The 20,174-nt window shown below is 42.5% G+C and overlaps 1 protein-coding gene across 1 annotated transcript in view; it reads left to right on the plus strand.

The window, feature by feature from the left end:
* LRRC47 (leucine rich repeat containing 47) overlaps positions 1-20,174 on the plus strand; it is a 184,292-nt gene that overhangs the window by 109,308 nt on the left and 54,810 nt on the right. The gene's annotated exons all lie outside the window — the stretch shown is intronic.

The following is a 20,174-nucleotide window of genomic DNA, read 5'->3' on the forward strand; positions in this document are numbered from 1 at the left end:
AATGTGTTGAGAAAGGTCCCTCAAGCTCGGGGCGGATTGACACGCAGTGCCATGACTGTCTGAATTCTGGTCGAGATGAAGGTCCTGGAATATTGGTCACCTCCACCTTTTGCCTGGTATTAGATGTGATTTCAACTGAAAGTGCACTGGGTTCCTGCTAACTAGGTCCCCAGTGCCATATCCTGCACCCAAAACTACAGTTGCACCCCAATTGGCAATGCCTTTAGCACCCCCTGCAAGTCTCTAGTAAATGTTATCCCTGGTACCAAGGGCAAGTAAACTATAGGGGGTCCTTAAAGGCTGCAGCACAAATTGTGCCACCCTAAAGGACCCCTTACCAAACACATCCAGACTGCCATTGCAGGCATGAGTGAAAACACAACATGTCACATCCCTGTGTGAGATGCCCACAGACACTGCATGCAGTATAGGTAAGTCACCCGTACATCTGGCCTTCCAGCCCTAATGCAGGGTGCATTATACTACATTTGAGGACATATCTGCATGAGCAGATATGCCCCAGTGCTGCTCCGCTCTATTGCTGCCAGTACAAGTGAGCAGGGTAGCTAGTTTTGGTACATGTGATGGACACTGGTGAAAACAAGTTCCCCCAGCTACACAATGGCTTGATTGAAAATAGGGATGTTTGGTATCAAACATCTCATATTAACAAACCCACACTGATGCCAGTGGTGGATTTATTAATGCATGCATAGAGAGGGCACCTTAGAGGTGCTCCCTGAAAATCTACCAGCTACTGGTGTGCTGACTGACTGGATTTCGCCAACCTACCACCAGAGACAAGTTTCTGACTCCAAGGGTGAGGGCCTCTGCTCTCAGGAGGCCAAACACAAAACCTGCTCCGTCCGAGGTTGTTTTTTACCTCCTCCCACAGAATGATCTGCAGATTAGCATTCTAAGGCAGGGGAGCTTCAAAGAGCCCACCACCTTTTGTATGGAATCTGGCTTCTCTCACAGGCGAAGAAGCCGACCCCATTTGGCACCTAGACAGGTGGGAAAAATAGTGAGTCAGATAGGCGTGTCTACCCTCATGCCAATACCACCCCTACTATGGGCTACCTGAAGTGGAGGCGACTTTTCCGAGTTAGCTATTTTGGTGATGGCAAACTTAGGAAATTTGAGACGGGGTTATGCCCTAGTCCCACTGGAAGTGGTCATACAGGGGGCATAGTGACCCCAGGGGTAGGTAGCCCATTGACTACTACCCTAGACTCCCCGAATGCCGCTAAATTCAGTATTTAGGGTAGTTACTGGATCAGAAGATCAGATCCTTATCACATACGAAGGAGGACACTGAAGAGCTGCAAAAGCAGAAGACTGGAGAAGAGCCACTGACTTGGCACCAGCCTTTGGCCCTTGTGAACCTGCGCCAAAGACGTCTCGTCCTGCAGCTGTTGTGCCTCCAAAGACTGGGAGGACAGCCTGCCTTCAAAATAGACTCAAGAACTCCTGTGGGGCAGCGGAACTGCTCTCCTGCATCCTGCAGGGCCCTCAAGAAGAACCCTGAAGACTTTGGAACCGTCAAAACCCGACGTTGCCAATCATCAGCAGTCAAGCGTCCCAATCTGCGTCAAAGTGAACCAACAATGCCAGCGTGGTCCCCAAGTCCTAAGTAAACAGAGTCCACTTTGGTTTCACTCCTCGTAAACCCCGACATCGCCTGTAGCCTCTGTTTGCGGGTGCCCTCAATTGCGAATGCTCCCGGACGGGCAAACCTGACACGTCCAAGACCCTCCGCACCTGGTCATCCTGGCCTGAGGAGAAGACTGCTGAATTTCTATGGTTTGTGTGGGTAAAAAGTCAACCTAACTTTAAGGTGCTGTGTAAACCTTTTGGGTTTTTTTTCATTGAATTTCTATGGTTTATTTTAAATATATAATTACCATACGTTAATACAGCCACCGCTGCGCAAAGCCTTTGGCTAAACTCCCTGCATGTACCAAGCCCCACTCCGCACACAGCCTTCGGGTTTGATGTGTCAGTGGATGAAGTTTTTTCCCTATGGGTTTTGGATTCATGGATTTAGACTGAGGGCTGAGGCGAGTGCCACAGTGAAACTGTGATTCATGGCAAAACAAAATAATTGGGCAATTTTTTGCCGGGGTCCCTCAGAGACCCCTCCATGTGTCCTATGGGGTCAGGATGCCTGTATCCCCAACACTTTATTGGATTTATTACGCCCCATCCTCCTCCCTCCCGGGCCAACAGAGAAACAAAATTGCCGCTGCAGCTTTCTTTTCCAGTTGCGGCCTGACAATCAGGGGCTTGCTTTTTCCGTGGATCCCTCGCGGGTGGATCAGCGAAGGATCTGCATCCCTAAATAAATATTTCTCTCTATAATAACTGATCAGATTTACAAAAAATTACAAAAAGGACTTGCTAGACCAAGATCTACCTTTCGGCAAAATGTGGTGTAATTCCTTTCAGCGGTGCGGGCTGTAGTAGTGTTTAAAAAAACAAAATGAAAAATCCCAATAGACATTGCTTGGGGAAAAAGCTTTATGCCCCCCCTCCTTTACTCCGCCCCCGCTTGGCGAATCACCCCAAAACTTTACAGCTAGCAGCTGAAGTAACTGGTACACTAGTTTTGAAGATTCATCAAATGGTGCCAAAGTATTAGCAAAAGATTTATTTTTATATATATACATATATCAATCACTTTCACTACCGTGATCAGGAACATAGAAACGCATAGGAGATTCACGATTTGAATAAACATCTTGAAAGCCAAAAGGAGTGCTGCATTAATTATCTGTGCGAAATAAATATATATATATATGTAGAAAAAAAAGCACACAGCTTTGAAACGCGTCGGCGAAAGGAATTAATTACGGGGGAGAAGCCACCTTCAAAACACAATAAATTAACGGTTTTACCTACCTGCTGTCGAGTGCGTCCATGCTGCAGAGCATTTGGGGAACAAAATAATATACGAGGGCTTCGGTCGTAAAGGGCGCACCACCTGGCAAGTGAGGAAGGAGCCGTTGGAGAGGGGGCCGCCGGCACAGGATTACTCTGAGTCCGTACGTGGCACAGCAGGATGTGAATAATTGAAGATGGCATCTCACAGCCCACTGGAGGGCCTTCACACCATAGTGAACTGGAAAAGAATCACTGTGACCTTTAATAGAGATAGTGGATTGCGGGACCCATTGGGGGAAAGAAGAATGTTAACTGTCCATACAAATACTGAATACAGCTACCAAGCTAACTACAAGTCCCAAGATGCATTGGGAGTGCTACTTAGCACGAGCGGCACACTAAAGGCCATTTAAGTAAATTAATACACGTGGGACAGATTCTCTGCATAAGCCTCCAAGCCCAGAAGAAAAAGCACACCGCTTTGAAATACGTCGGCTAAAGGAATTAATCACTGGGGAGAAGCCACCTTCAAAACACAATAAATGAATGGTTTTACCTACCTGCTGTCGAGTGCATCCTTGCTGCAGAGCATTTGGGGAACAAAATATGTGTGTATATATATATATATATATATATATATATATATATATATATATATATATATAATCAACTCCAAAATTCGACTCTCGCTGGTGAGCGCCGCTTTCCGTAATCTATATTATATATATGCCGTGATCTTTATTCTACTTAACGTGGGAAGAAGAAAGCTGTGGCCATATATATATATATATCTCCAAACAAGACCTCTCTTTTATAAAGAGAGGCACCAACGCCTCGTGGAAGTTGTTCAAAAGTACTTTTATTCACGTGGAAAACTGCACACTGGTAAAGAACCCTAACGCGTTTTTCCCTTGTGAAGCTTGATCACGGGTAAAGTCTCTGCCTTTTGACTGGTCACGGATTTATCACTGCGGTTCAGTCGTCATCCATAGTGCAGCTACAAACAGGTGTGTCATTTTTAAAAAGCCGAAATGTGCAAAAACAACCCAGGCCCAGATCTCTGTACTGGGGTGAATGTATGACATTGTTCTGCATTCTGTCCATCAACTGTTGTTTTTGCATTTTAAAAAGACAGCAGCATGTTTAAACTTTGTAAATTCACTTTCACAAAAAAGCTGTGATCCTGTATTTGATAAATGCTGTTTGTTGATGCAATGTTCGTTTTTAACCTGTGTATCCAGCCTTTTCGTCTCCACGCCGCCTTTTTCACTCCTTCAGCCAGCCAGTGAAAAACCTCCATCTCGCTACCCTTGCCGGCACTCCTTACAATTTACATCTAGAATTCTTTCTGTTTTCGATCTTTCAGGAGGCTAGGCGGGCCGGGCTCATTGAATTCCATACACCAGACAACCTTGCTTCGATGAATGAGCCTCAGACCCTCCAGGGCGGGTCAGTTTTACGGGACGGAAGCCCCCGTACATACATCCAAACATGACCTCCCTTTTCCAAAGAGAGGCACCGGCGCCTGCTGGAAGTTTTTCAAAAGCACTTTCATTCACGTGGAAAACTGCAAACAGGTAAAGAAACCCAACGTGTTTCTCCTCTTGAAAGGCTTGATCACGGGTAAAGTCTCATCATTATATCATGTGTGATGTAATATGTGACGTTATCAGCAGTGCAGTGCATTAGCTCAGCTAACTATAACGGAGAAATTGCTCTTGTTTTGTACCAGTGAAGTGTCAGCCTAACTATAACGTCTTTGAAACCTCTTTTTTTTTTCAGTGAATTAAGGTTTTTTAAATGCTAATTCCTAACTATGACGTCCCTGAAACATCTGTTTTTTTCAGTGAATTTCTAAGTTTTTTTTTAATGCTAATTTCTAAGTATGCCTACATAGGTAGGACATGTGCAGAAAGATGAAGAAAGGTGCAGAAAGTAGCAAGAGAAGTGCTGAAAGAAGTAACAGTGGTGCACACAGAGGCAAGAGGGTTGCAGAAAGAGGCAAGAGAGGTGCACAAAGAGACGAGAGGTGCCGAAAGATGCAAGAGAAGTGCAGAAAGAAGCAATAGAGGTGCAGAAACAGGCAGACGAGTCACAGAAAGAGGGAACAGGGGTGCAGAAAGAGGCAAGAGAGGCGCATAAAGACAAACCACAGCACTGTATGTATAGAACAACTTGTCTGAGGGCTTCAAGAACAATAACTCATCAGTAAAATATGTAATGATTCTACTACGATAAATCATTAGGAAAGGACTTTATTGAGAGAGCACATACTGGCATCCAGCAGACAAGTGAGTAAACTGCCAACAGTCACAATGAAAACATGGATCACTCTTGGAAGAAAATAGACAGGAAGCAGATGCAGAATTTATGCAAACCAGTTCAATGAGGAATTATCAAACTTTTTGAAAGCTACAGCAATATTCATAATTAAATGCATGTTTATTCCTTGGGACTCGTCATACGAATGTCATCCTTTACTACACCACTGAGTATGCTGATTTAGCAAATATTGTTTCATTGATACTGGCATATGTAGTATTCTGTATTGTACCTTATAGGCACTTGTAGGTAGAACACTGTGTTATGGGCATTCTGGGGTTGGTATTAGAATGTCTACTGTTTGGCAGTTGATGCCTGCTGCTCACTGATGTCGCTGTATAACTCTTGAGCTGAATAAACTCAATCTTAGAACCACAACTTTGTCTACTCTTATGAACAAATACTACAAAATTTGATGGCGACGATGCTCAAGAGTGGATAAAGAACCCAAAGACTCACCTCAATCCACATCGGATTCGTGTTCCCAAAGCTGCGTGAGGAAACGAAAATTTGCTGGTGGTCTCCCTGAGAGACTGCAAAAGACGAAGAAAAGACTCCGATAAGTGCTCCGCTTCGTTGCTTGCCTGTGAAAGACGTTATGTATCCGGTGGGAAGCGAAAGGAAAATAACAGTTTTTTTTTTTATAACGTGATTGGCAAAAAGGAAGACTCGCATGATTGGCAGCGTAACTTCACGCAACTGACGTTGATGTTGGCCATTTTGTGTCTGTCTATCAGTCAACACGTTTCCTGGTTGGAAGAAAGAATGCGTGTGTTGGCAGCGTGGCTCCACGTCATTGACGTCACAGTCGGCCATTTCAAGGCTTTTCTTCGAGTTAACTACGCTGTTTCCACAGCAACGACAACAACGTTTTCTGCTCTTCCCATTTGCCGGGCTTATCAGTTCTGTGTTTTTTACACGCGTCAGTTCGCAGCGCTGAATACACCTATAATCTGCACTATCTGCTATTCGTTTTTTTTTTTCAGCGAATTAAGAAGTGACTTAGCACACAAACATTGTCAATAATTCCACATGATTTATGAATATTTTTAATACCAGCTCATTCAGAGTGTGCTATGCAACTATTGTTCTATTCCTCGTTTTAAAAAAAAAATTGACAAATTAAACTACTCGTTTTGGAAATAGTTGACATATTTTAAGCAGCTGTGTATACAAAAAGAACTTTGTCTATCCCAAATTTTATTCATTTTAATACAGCGACAAGACAAAATTTGATTTGGGATTGGTTCTCTTCATCAAACATTTAAGTGGTGCATTATGCAGTCAGTTTCACCTCCTCCTCCTTTTCTGTAGACGCCTGGAAATCCACCAATAATTTGGAGGAAATGGTTTGACGCCTTTGAAACTTATTTGGGTGCAATAGGCGCGTCAAGATATCGCGCAGAGAGAAAGAAATGCTTATTATTGCACTCATTAGGTTTTGAAGGAAGAGAGATTTATAAACATTTACCTCCTTTATTAAGAAACAACGCAGAAGAAGACGTTGATGAATATGTTGAGGCAAGGATGAGACTGGAGTTGAGATTCGATGTCAAACCTAGTCTTGTTGTAATTAGACACAAATTCTTCAAAAGAGAACAACTGCCAGGACAAGATGTTGAGACCTACGTATCCAGTCTAAGGCAGTTGAGTGCAGAATGCGAGTTTGAAGGCTTCAGAGAACAATTAATCAGAGATCAGTATATATGTAAATGCACTGACAAGTCAATTCAACAAAAACTACTTACCTTAGGAAATCCTACGCTTGAAGAGACAATCCGTACAGCCAAAAGCATTGAATTGTCAAAGAAAGAAGTTAAGGAACTTGAGAAGAAAAGTGATGAGACAGTTTCCATAGTTAGAGCTAAGGAGAACAAAGAGAGCAAATCAGTCCCTGGTCAACAACGTTTCGAGAAGAACAGTTTTCCTAATTCGCAACGTTTTGAAAGAAATTCATTTTCTAGAAGTGACATTTGCTATAGATGTGGAAATCTTTCACATAATAAGAATAACAAGTTCTGTCCTGCAAGGAACTCTACTTGTCGCAATTGTGGGAAATATGGTCATTTTGCGAAAATCTGTCAAAATCCTAGGCAGGGAAATTCGACCTTTATCAATAAGTCCCAGGGACAAAGCAATGTAACTGGGGTAGGAAATGTTTCAGAGTATTATGATAATACAGGTAAGGGTCCAGATCCTATTAACAGCATCCAAGACGACCTTAGGGAGATGGTTGTAGTAGTACAAGAGAATCCAGATCATATTAACAACATCCAAGACGACATTAAAGAAATGGTTGTAGTTGTACGAGAAGATGGAGTCATCACTGGAGATCCTTCTGAATGTGTCGACCCTTATGAAGATTTCGGTGTGGGAGATAAAGTAATTTCCTTATTAGTAGACTCAGGCGCAAGAGTAACAATGATCACCCAAGAGTTATTTGGTGAAACTTGGCCTGAGAGGAAACTTGAACCACCTGATAGAGCCCCTGTTTCCTATGAGGGACGCAGAATAGCTTTACTTGGGTATTTTGAAGATATCTTACATTTCAGGGGGAGGAAAATTTTTGGAAAAATATATGTTTCAATTAAAGGGTTGAATATCTTGGGTTGGTTTCACCAGGGGTTATTCCAGTTGATTCTAAGACCAGGCGCTAAAGAAAAGGTTGGTATGGTAGAATCTAATGACTGTATTGAAAATCTAGCTGTGGTTGAATCTGATGACTATATTGAAATTTTAGCTTTTAAGTTTCCTACTGTTTTTGGGAAGGGGCTTGGAATGATCAAAGGTTTTAATCACGAGATTAGGGTGAAAGATGGAGCCATCCCTATTAAACATAAAGTCAGGGGTGTCCCTTTTAGTGTAAGAGATAGCCTAGAAACGGAATTGTTTGAGTTATGCAAGAAAGGGGTCATTGAACCAATCGAGTCATCTTTGTGGTTGTCTCCACTTGTTGTCGCCAGGAAAAGGAATGGTGATTTGCGCGTCTGTGTTGATTTGCGCAGCCTTAATAAAAACATCTGGATTGACTCACACCCTTTGCTAAACATTACAGATTTGTTGTCTCTTACCAGAGGCGCAAGATGGTTCACAAAATTGGACTTAGCTTCCGCATACCATCAAGTGGTGTTGAGTAAATCTTCTAGACATTTGACTGCATTTATTTCTCCTTTCGGTAGTTTTCAGTACTGCAGAATGCCGTTCGGCCTCGCGTCGGCGGCAGCAGTTTTTCAAAGACTAATGAGTCAATTGTTTAAGGATACCCCTGGAGTAATTGTTTTCCAGGACGATGTTTTAATTTTTGGCGAGAACAAAGAGGATCATGACAATTCATTGAATCAAGTTTTGGAAATTATGCAGGATAAAGGTATTGTACTTAAAAGAGAAAAATGTGTTTTCCTAAAGGAGAAAATGGAATTTCTTGGACATGTAGTCTCACACAATGGGGTAGAACCACGTCCTGGTTTGGTTAAAGCCATTGTAGATGCTTCTCCTCCTGTTGATAAATCTGGTTTAAAATCTTTCATAGGTGTCAGTGAATTTTACTCTAGATTTATCAAGGATTATGCATCAAAAGTTCAGCCACTGACTAACATGTTAAAGAAGAATGTGGCGTTTGCGTGGGACAAGAACTGCCAAGAAATTTTTCAATGGATTAAGTCTCAGTTAGTGAGTGACAGTATTCTTAAACCTTTTGATCCAAATAAAGAATGTGTTGTGACTGTGGATGCTAGTGGTTTTGGTCTTGGAGCTGTGCTCACTCAAAAGAGTGGTCAGGTTGACAACACCATTGCGTATGCTTCGAGAGTTTTGCGTGGCGCTGAGATGAATTTCTCTGTCATTGAGAAAGAGCTTTTAGCTTGCTGGTGGGCAGTGAGGAAATTCAACTCTTTTCTCTGGGGTAGTCATTTTGTAATACGTACGGATCTTAGTCCTTTAGTCTCTATTTTATCTGGTGAGAAAATTAAGGAGCATACTCCAAGGATTGCTAAGTTGTCAACAAAGTTGCTTCAGTACAATTTTTTTTTTTTTTTTTTTGTCCTCATATATGCCACCAGAAAATGATTACTCTGAATAGGCGTACCTCAGGCCACTGACACAAACCTTCCTATTCCGACCCTCGTGTTTGTGGATAGCCTTTAAGGATTGCCCAGAGGTAGGATTGTTACCCGTCCAACTTCCTGTCATGATGATACTTGCTACTCAGGAAGGACAGGACCACAAAACCTCTGGCATAATCATTGGAGCTTAGGTTTATTTTATCTTTCGCTCCATGCATTTAAAGCTGACCACAGATTTACAGACTTTTCTCCACCACATAACATATCAAATTTACTCACCACCATAATGTTTTTGAGACAATCTGCAAATATTGGAGGGAGTGCCGATTTCCATACCTTACAGATCTCTCTTCTGGCGATCACTATTACATAAAAGATAAACTGTGATAAATTACTATCCAAAACGTAATCTAATTGGAGACCAAAAAAAACCAAGTTGGGGGTACATGGAATTGAAAATGTAAGTACATCCTCCAAAAACTTACACACCTGTTCCCAAAAGTTTCTTATATTGGGACATTCCAGAAACATATGAATATCATTTGCATCCTGCAACTTACATCTTGGACAAAAGTACTTAACTACCGACATCTTAGAGAGTTTCGCAGGAGTCCAATAAACTCTGTACATGGTATACAAATGGTTTCTTCGCAGATTAGCTGGTTTGATTATTTGCTGTGACATTGTAAAGGAGTCTTTCCACAATGTCATTATGTTATCCGAAGCCCAGAGCCCTGAGGGGTCCCACAGTTTCATAATTTCAGTTTCCATATTATCCCTATTGTGGAGTAAAATTTTATACAATATGGCCATCTCCCCTCTCCTCACTTTAGGATTATTGATTAAATTCCACAGGGGATTCTCATTCTCTAAATCCCAAATTTGGCTTCCCCACCAGGCTGACAGCTGATAAAACTTAAATCTCGTGAGAGTACCCCCTGTTAAACTAACCAAAAATTCCCAATTTAGGGCTTTCGAAGCACCCACAAAATCCCCCCATCTAAAAAGACTAGCTCTCTTCAATGGGAGAGCTAGTTGATCGCCCAAACATTCAGGAGTACCTGGAGAGTCCCAAATCGGAGCAAAAGAGTGATAATAATGGATAGATAGCAACTTGCAAATTTGATACCAGTAATGTAAAGCGGCTTTCAAAACCTTCAGTCTAACTTTTTTAAAAAATTTTTGATCCCCAAACTTAAACAAGAAAAAATCTGCATCAAATGGAAGGTCATGCAACATTGCCCGAAAAATTAAGCTATTAGACGTAGAATCCAATTTATTGGCTAAGAGTCGAAAATTTTTAAGCTGAAAGGCATAACAATATAATAATAAGTCTGGAAGAGCCAAGCCTCCTATTTTTAGTCCTCTCCTCAGCTTTTTCCATGCTATCCTTGGGGATTTTGTCGCCCAAATAAGAGATCCAATCCTGCCTTGTAAATTAAGAATATCTTTTTTATTAAATACTAAAGGGATAGAATTAAACAAAAATGTTACCTTTGGTAATATAATCATTTTTACTAAATTCACCCTACCATAAATATTTAAGGGTAGAGAGTTCCATTTAGACAATAATTTTTTAATCTCTTTTATCACGGTTTCCCAGCTGGTCTTAGGGATTTCTTCTACCTTCTGAGTCAGTTGGATACCAAGATATCTCATCTTAGATTTTGCTTCTGGGATAGGGACTGGACTATTCCAACACATAACCTCGGTTTTATCCCTATTAATACTATATCCAGAAACAATACCAAAATCATCAGCTAGTTTAAATAATCTAGGTATAGCTTCAGATGGGTTTGAGGTATAAAGAAGAAGATCATCAGCGTATAGTGCTGTCCTAATTATTAATTCTCCTATGTTAAAAGGGACAATTACAGAGTCTTGTCTCAAAGCACAAACAAATGGCTCGATATATATATCGAACAATAATGGAGACAAGGGGCATCCCTGCCTTGTTCCTCTATGAATGTGCAACCAATCGGACAGACAACCATTTACCAATATCCTTGCTCTCGGGCCCTTATATAAAGTTTTAACCCCATTGATAAAAGTTTCTGGAAAACCGAACTTTAACATTGTTTTCCAAAGGAAAAGCCAATTAACTTGGTCAAATGCTTTGGCTGCGTCTATTGCAACTATAGCAAGCGGCTTCTTCTTTTCAATTGCATAATCTATAGCCCCGATTACTTGAACTGTGAGTTCATTTAGTTGGCGACCGGGAATGAATCCCCTCTGATCTGGATGAATAATAGTTTTAATAACGTTTGCCAATCTGCTGGCCAAAATTCCAGAGTAAATCTTTAGATCAGAATTTTAAAATGGGGCGATACGATTCTATTTTTGTCGGGTCTTTATTTGGTTTTGCAATTAGGGAGATTGTAGCATCTAACCAAGAGGATGGAATTTGTTTTCCCAGAATAAAAATATTATTAATTTCAATAGTGGAACTAGAATTTCTTCTATATTGTCCTTATAAATCTCTATTGGAAGCCCATCCGGGCCTGCAGCTTTATTTCTTGCCATTTTCTTTATTTGAGATCTAATCTCTCCTTCAGTTATTCCCTTTGCCAAAAAAGCTCTGTCTGTATTGCTCAGCTGTGGCAGGTCCCTCAAGAAAGACAAGTTTTCTAATTCCTCGTCCGACTGACTGATTTTGTCACAATAAAGCTCTTCATAAAATGTTTTAGCTTCCTTCTTAATCTCTCCATCCTCTGACAGGAATACCCCAGTTCCGCGCTGTATCAATGATTTTATATTATTTCTTGTCCTCTCTGTCCTGGCTTTCCATGCTAATAATGATCCACATTTCTCCCCATACTCAAAATTACGCAATTTACTAACTTCCCATTTATCTTTAAGAATTTTTTCAGTTCTGAGTCTAAAATTTGTTTGTAACTCAAATAATTCCTTTTCTAATCTAGATATGTTACTTTGATCCTCACCAATGGCAGTAAGAAGTTGCTGTTCTTTTGATTTAATCAAACTGAGATCTTTGTTATCCTTTTCTTTCATTAATTTCCTGATTAGGATCATCTGAGAGCCATATATTCCTCTTAAGAAGGATTTAAGAGTATCCCAAACAATATAGTCTGGAGCTGATTCTTGATTGAACTCTAGGAACTCTAATATGTGTTCCTTGATTTTAATGTTAAAGTCTTGATTTAACAGAATAGTCCTATCTAGTGTCCATCTATAATCAGAAAGATTCATTTGAATATTAATAACCATCTCAACCACAGAATGGTCCGCAGTTGAGGAACATGGCGGCGGCAGGCTAACGGCTGCTGTGAGGCTCCGACCCTGAATGCCCTGGACGAGTTTCTAGCATGGTCTCTCAGATCCCGGGATACGGATGGCGGCTGTTTTTACACTGGTGAGCAGGAATGCTATATTAGAAAGGATTACCAGCCAATTATTGAGTTTTCTCTTTTTCGCTGTCTTTTCTCGAGCTGTGAGTTGCGAGGCTGATGCAGAACGCCGGATCCGGAGGCACTAGGACCAGCGCGGACCCCGCGTAATGCGAGAGCGAGAGCAACAGAGTGAATGCAGGCGGGGGCGGTGGTATGCTGAGGAGCAGCATACCGGTATACTCCATCGGATAACGCCCAAAAACGGCAGAGAGGTCTCGAGACCGGGACCGGGTGTGACAGGTAAAGATAAAGCCAGCAGAGACGCTAGCAGAGACGCTGCACAAGCTGTACAAGTCTGGAATTCACCTGGTCTGCAGGTAAGCTGCAACAATCTATGGCTGCGTTCGAGGAGCGCTTTCTGGTATCGAGCAGCTGTGTTAGCTCGTCAAGTTTCAGTCACAGCGATCAGTACCGGTAACGACTTGTGCGTTTGTATGGAGGCTGAAAAGGAAGCGCCTGAGACACACAAAGTTATCCCTTGTAGAAGTGAAGTAACGTGCAGAAGTGAAGTAACTGCTGAAGTACAGACACTTACCTGCTCCACTGACATTATAACTAAAGAGGGTGCTAACCATAGGGCTAGCAAAATAGTACCAAAAGTGGTACCAAAAAATCGTTATCAATTGCGCTCTAAACAAGAGCTCAAGAAAAAAGGGGTCCTTAGTCCCATTGATTTCGTTGAAGGAGGAAGCGCTGGCCCAGTGCCTATTTCACCCCACAAACAAAGTAGGAAGGGGGGAGTAAAGAGAGGACAACCAAAGGATTTGAAACAAAAGCAACCGCTTAGAGGAACTCCCTCATTAAAAAGCTACTTTAGAATTATGGAGCAAGCAGTCTCCTCTAAAAGTCAGAGCAGCAAAGAAATGAACTTAGTAGTTGGGGAGATTGCAAATGATGTACCAGTTGAAGAAAGACTAACTAGTAACTCAACAAGTAATCCCACAAGTAACTCTACAAGTAATCGTACAGGGAATGAAAGCGATAAATCGGATATAGCCATGAATTCTCCCTGTTTAGCTGTTTTTCCTTTGAGTAATAAGTATGCAGTGTTGGACCCTGGTCTTCCTAATGAAATACCAGTAGAGGATATACAATCTCCCTCTCCCTCTCCCTCTCCCTCTAACTCTAACGGTATAACATCTAGTGAATGTCCCTCGAGCAGCGCTCATAGGACTCATATTACGACTCCTGCATTTCAATCTAATGCCTCTACTACACAGCCTGCCCTATGTGCGGAAAATTACAGGCTTCAGTACAATTTTGATATTGTATATTTACCTGGAATGAAGAATGTCAGGGCGGACTACTTCTCACGTTTTCCTATTTCTGGTAATAATTCTGACTTTGAGAAGGAAGATGATCAGGAAGATTGTTTTGTTGCTGCGTTAGATCTTGAGGGAATGTGTGCTGTCAATGAAGCTGAATGGAGAAGGGAGTTGTTGAAGGATAAAGTACTTGCTCAGGTCATCAATTATTTGAAATCTGGTTGGCCCAAAGAGAAAAATGTGTCTGGACAATTTCAGACTTTTGTTAAAGTTGCCGATGAGCTCACAGTTGAGGATGGTATTCTTCTGCGGTGTGGTAGGCTTGTTCCTCCTGAGAGTTTAAGGAAACTTCTTATTGATGGTGCGCATGAAGGACATTTAGGGAAAACGTTCACTAAACGTAGGTTGCGGGATGTGTTTTGGTGGCCGCAAATGGATGTGTGTGGCGACACTTTAGTTGATGGTTGCGTTATTTGTAAGTCCTCCGACAAGAGTCACAAGGTGAGAACACCTCCTTTGGAGCCTATTCAATTTCCTGAGAGAGCGTGGGAAAAGATTGGCGTTGATTTAGTTGGTCCTTTGAATCTCTTACCTTCTTCACGTTTTGCCATTGTTGCCATTGATTACTACTCCAAATGGCCGGAGATTCGGTTTATCAGTGAACCTTCCTCAGCTAATGTTATTCTTTTTTTAAAGGATATTTTCCTAAGGGAAGGTTTTCCTTCGCTTGTCATGACGGACAATGGTGTACAGTTCGTAAGCTCTGAATTTGAGTGTTTTCTTAGTCAAGGTGGTGTTTCTCACAAGAAGAGTTCTTTCTCTCAACCCCAGTCTAATGGCCTTGTTGAGAGGATGAACCGAGTGTTAAATAATTGTGTGCAATGGGCTATTGCTAGCAAATGTGTAGTTGAGAATGCTGTTCGTTCCATGTTATGGTTCTATCGCACCACAGCACATTCGTCAACTGGAGTGTCTCCTTTTGAACTTCTAAGAGGGAGAAAACCATCCACCAAAATTTGTCCAGGTTGGATGTCCAAATGGGTCAAAATGAATGTTATGGATGGTATTGATGGATTTGTAAGAGACAATGTTACCCAAGCACAAGCAAGCAAAAAGTTTATTTTGATGAAAGAAAGAGGGCTGTATCGAATAATATTTGTGCTGGTGATGTTGTTCGTATTAAAAATCCTGTTCATGTCACCAAGGGAAGAAGTAAATTCTCCGAACCTTTAGTTGTTAAGGTTTGCGGTAATGCTGTGCGGGTTAACAACAGAAATTGGTGGAATATGTGTAAAGTTGTTAAAGTCAATGGTGAGAATGTTGACTCTAATAACCATTTGTCCAGTTCCTTTTCTGATACCATTAAAAGTGATAACAGACGTAATGATGATAACTTGTTGCCAGAACTTCGCAGGAGTTTGAGAGTGTCTAGGATTCCTGCCAGGTTCAGGTAGTTCTCTAGCTTTATTTCCTTCTTTTGCTATTTTCCTTTACTTTTTCTCCCCTGTTCTCTTTTCTTCGTATCTTTTCTTTCTTTATTTTCCTTAAGTTCTTCTTCCTTTTGTTTTGTAGGGAAGAGGATAATGTAGTATTCTGTATTGTACCTTACAGGCACTTGTAGGTAGAACACTGTGTTATGGGCATTCTGGGGTTGGTATTAGAATGTCTACTGTTTGGCAGTTGATGCCTGCTGCTCACTGATGTCGCTGTATAACTCTTGAGCTGAATAAACTCAATCTTAGAACCACAACTTTGTCTACTCTTATGAACAAATACTACAGCATACATGGTGGATTATTGTATTATTTGTGAGTAATGAGACAATACTAAATAAAACTAAAGTTAAACAAAAACCTAGTTGGAGTCAAACTATGGTAAGCCATTTGGTATTTCCACAAAGTAAAGATGCAATGTAGATGGTTCAGGTAAATCGTGTGGCAATGCTATAAACTAACTTGAATATTCGTGTTACCCCCTACCCTAGGACGTGTGGATCTCATATGCAAACTGGCTTTAGGAAACACAGGTAAATTGGTTTCCATCATTCTTGAAAATATTATAGGCTGTACCCGATCAGTAGTCTGGGCGAGTTGCCATCCAAGGCTTAATACTTTTCACTGCCTCCACCAGAATCCCAGGTTTGCTTAATGATCTTTCTCCCTAAATTCTACTTACTCATTTGAGACACACCTTCAGACACCATACTCGAAATCATACTCTTATCATTGTTATTTACTGTTTTGCACATTTCAGCCCAATATCTTTTTTTATTCTACCCTTTTTATCACCATTATTTCCTTAGGAGTTTTTCGTAGCGATTTGCACACGTTGCTTTAATTTATATTTTGGCAAAAGTTGTCTCTGTAGCTTTTAACTCAGTGGATTATCGCAGGGCTCCTCGAAAAAGCTCTGAATCCACCCAGCTGCAGTTAGCACTTGTAACGGTCTTCCATTGGGGTCATGATTTAAGGTTTTCTCACAGTAAGTAGCCCAATAACCATTTAAATCATTACCACATTGTCTTGTCTGTAACTGTAGCTAATAATATTCTTTCTGAGGTCACATGTAGATGGAGATCCAATCCGTTTTGAATAGAGTTTAACCTGCTTTTCAGTCCACCCTTTCTCAAAAAATATTCTTGCATATGGGGCCTCTGGAAGGAGACCGAGGATATCCGAGGAAGATGATCGGTGTGAGAACGTACCTTTTTAGGTTTCGGCTAGCCGCGCGGAAGCGCGTCTCCGCCGAGAACCTATTGTGGCCGTGTCTGCTTCCCAGGAGTCAATCCTGGCCGCGCGCAAGGCGATTCGAAACTGGCACGCGCCGCGCTTGCCGTGGCTGTCTCCTGGGAAGCGCAAACATACACAGGCACACCTCCCCCTGCATGCATGCGTACACACACACGAGCGCACATGCACGCACACAGAGACACTCCCCCCCCCCTCCCCCGTCGCACACAGAGACACACACACACACACACGCGCGCACACACACACACACACACACGAGCGCCCCCCAAGGCCCACTTACCACCAATCCGGTGTTCTGTCGCCTCCGCGGGGCTCTCCCTCAGGCATGGGAGCCCCGCGTCACCACTGCTCCTCGGACCAGGAACTCCGTGGGCGCTGGCTTCGCGCACAAGACGGAAGTCCCGCCCCCACGCTAGGTTTCGTTTTTCGAGTGCGCGCGCACATATTGCAGTCATGCAGCCCACGACCGAGAGAGGGGAAGGGGCGGCTGCCGAGGGAAGGCGAGGGGGAATATGTCATTTTGGGGAAAGCAGGCGACAGCCATACGATGGATGTCTTCAGCTGTCATGGACGCAGGCTCCGTGCTGCGTCACCGCTTCCTGTATTTCTGATAAGCAAAGCATGAGTGTGTCGTATGGAGTGTATTTTTAAGTACTGCTAAGCACTCCGTGTCCATCCTTCTCCCCTGCTTGTTGTCGCTGCCATGCCTGCCCCATCCTCGTTATTTCTCTCGTTTTCAGTGTCTAAACCTTTCTGTATTTTTCTGTCTTCGAGCCTTTCTTTCCTCTGCCTAATTACAAGCTTCATGTTTCTTTCTCTCTCGCCTCATTTCCAATCGACTTCCGCCTCCCATTCTCTTTGCCCCTGTCTTTTCATTTCCCTTCTTCCACCCCCTCTCTCACCCTTTGTGCGCAGGTGGGGGATAGGGCACCAGGACAGGTATCTGTAACATGCCCGTGTGGGGGCGTGGATGAGAGGCAGATGGACAGACATCGCCCCGCCCACCGTCACCATAGCAACAGCCCCTCCCCTGATCCAGGCTGGCTCCCTCTGTGGTGATGCTGACAGCACGGGTGGCACTGCCAGGGACTCTCATGCATGGCTTGGCACACTCAGTGAGGAGAGGGGCTTTGCCAAAGGAGGGGGTGGGACCATCTGATTGGCTGCCTCAAGCGATCACAGTGAGTGATGGCATGGCACGCAGCGTGACGTCAATGCACTGACGACGCTCTCGTTAGAAATGTGCCCCCCCGGCACTGTCTATAGGGTTAAAGGACAGATGAAGGCAACATGGGCAGCTTGGCACCCCATGTGTGGGTATAACAGTTGTGAGTGTCCATCTACCAATCAGCGTAGCTTAGACAAATGAAATATGACAGACGCCTGCTGTTTGCAAAAATTCTAAGGACAGTGCTTGTGGGTGGTTTTGTTAACTTGATTATCTGCAATAAAATCGTTTGAATGAATATATATTTTGTTCATTCGGGTGAATCGGTTTTCATGTACAATTATGATGTGTTTAAGGGACTTCGCAATGTTGGAAAAAGATGTGTCATTGGCTTGTTTTTCCAATTCAGTTGACCTGTCCAATAATAATTCATTTTAGACTGCCTGTTAGGCTGATAGTTATCTGCAGAGAACCCCATAAGTCCGTATATTGCCCTGGAAAAAAAAAAAGTCATGAGCAATGCCAATAGCTCTACCTTTAATAATGCCGAGACCATTGCATTGTAAATGCTTGTTTTCCACTGTCACTCTCCCATTTTCTGTGGGCTGACACTACTGATTTTTTTAACACTGCACATCGGGGCATTGCTGTCCAGGCCAGTGTATGTGATCTCACCCCTAAAATATGACACAATTGGCTAACCCCAAATTCACAAAATTATTTACACTAAGGCCATAGTGTGATGAGGGACTCTTTTCCATCTAAAAAGGTCCCAGTCTAGAAATCTGCCTTCTGTTAATGCCAATTTACTAATGGGCTCTGCGCCTGAGGGCGCGTACAAGCCTAAGAAAGCAACTGATGTACGGGCTCATGGGCACTTGTATGCGTGTCTGCTCGTCACTTCCAGAGAGGAACAACGTTGGCATAGAGCCGCACAGCACCACCTACCAGCATGTAGAAGTGCAGCTTTCAAGTTTCTGGATCCAGTCCAACACTGGAGGAATAGGCACAAAGTGAGGACTTTGCTGTTAGATGCAGTATCCACTAGGAAGAGGGTTAACAAAGGTAACTAACTTGATCATCCCTTTCTTGCCCCCTGAAACCTCTTCCGGCATGGCAGAGGTCATACTGTGAGCCCACTGAAGCTGAAAACGTAAACAATCAACATTTGCCCACTTTATCTCCAGCTGTGTTCTTTGTATGAGGCTTTTCTCACGGAAGTGGAAGCCTTGTGCTCAGATTGCCTCTATCTTGTGAAACATTGGTGACATGAGGCAATTGGTCACACTGTTGTGTCATTAACCTATGATTGAGTTTGGTGAGAAACCTGGACCTGATTTTGTACGCCTGCCTCTGGTCCTCTTTTTGATTAGGAATAAAGAACATTCTTAATGCCGTTGGACTAAGGCTGATGTGCTAGTAAGGAAGAAGTGAACCTGGTAATATGTAAGGAAGGTAAAAAAGAAAGTTTGGGTTTGGTCTATTTGACACAATTCTACAACCTAGGAATAGCGGAGGAAACTGAGAAGCTCCTGACCAGGATTGCACAGGATTTATGAGTGGCAAGCTGTTAAAATTGACTGGGTTCCAAAATGTTGCTTTTTACCGAAGACTTGTGAAATGCATACATCGCCTACATTAATTTAAAGGTGTATGTATCATGGTTGGATTTGTTTAGCCGGATACATGCCATGATGGTCCCATTCTTTTCATTGCTGCCGTATTTACATGTCTTTGCGTGACCTGTAGTTTTCACTAAACCTTCTAGTGCTACTCGGTCTTTATATGTACAATAGTAACTTTCTGTACTGTTTTAATGCAAGAATATCCGTATCCTTTAAAATATACTTATGCTGAAGCCTGCCGAACATGCATGATCTGACATAAGACCTTCCGTGCTAGCACTTGCAGTGCCAGAACGTTCCCCAGTCCAATCTGTTGCTATGTATTCAATATTTTGTCGTCTCATATCTTACCCACTTAGGTTTTGAACACTCAAGGAAACTGGCTAGAATTAGAGTTTAGTTTCCTAGTTGCAATTATAGCATTTGTGAGCTTATTGCACCTCCGCTTAAAGTTTACATTGTGTACTGCTTGCGTTTAGTAATTTCTCGTAATCTATGCAACATTTGTTCATTGAAAACTGATAAAGCACTAAGTGGAGGGCATGGCTTGAACGACTTGTAATGTATAATGGAGCAATGTTGGTATGGTACGGGAATACACCTGTCTACGTGCCTGACACTCCAGTTGGAGAAGGAAATGTGCTCTACATGTTGCAAAAGAGGCAGCTGTGGTTTGGTTGTCAATTAATA

This window comes from Lissotriton helveticus, chromosome 5_1, assembly GCF_964261635.1.
Source record: "Lissotriton helveticus chromosome 5_1, aLisHel1.1, whole genome shotgun sequence".
Classification (NCBI taxonomy): Eukaryota; Metazoa; Chordata; class Amphibia; order Caudata; family Salamandridae; genus Lissotriton; species Lissotriton helveticus.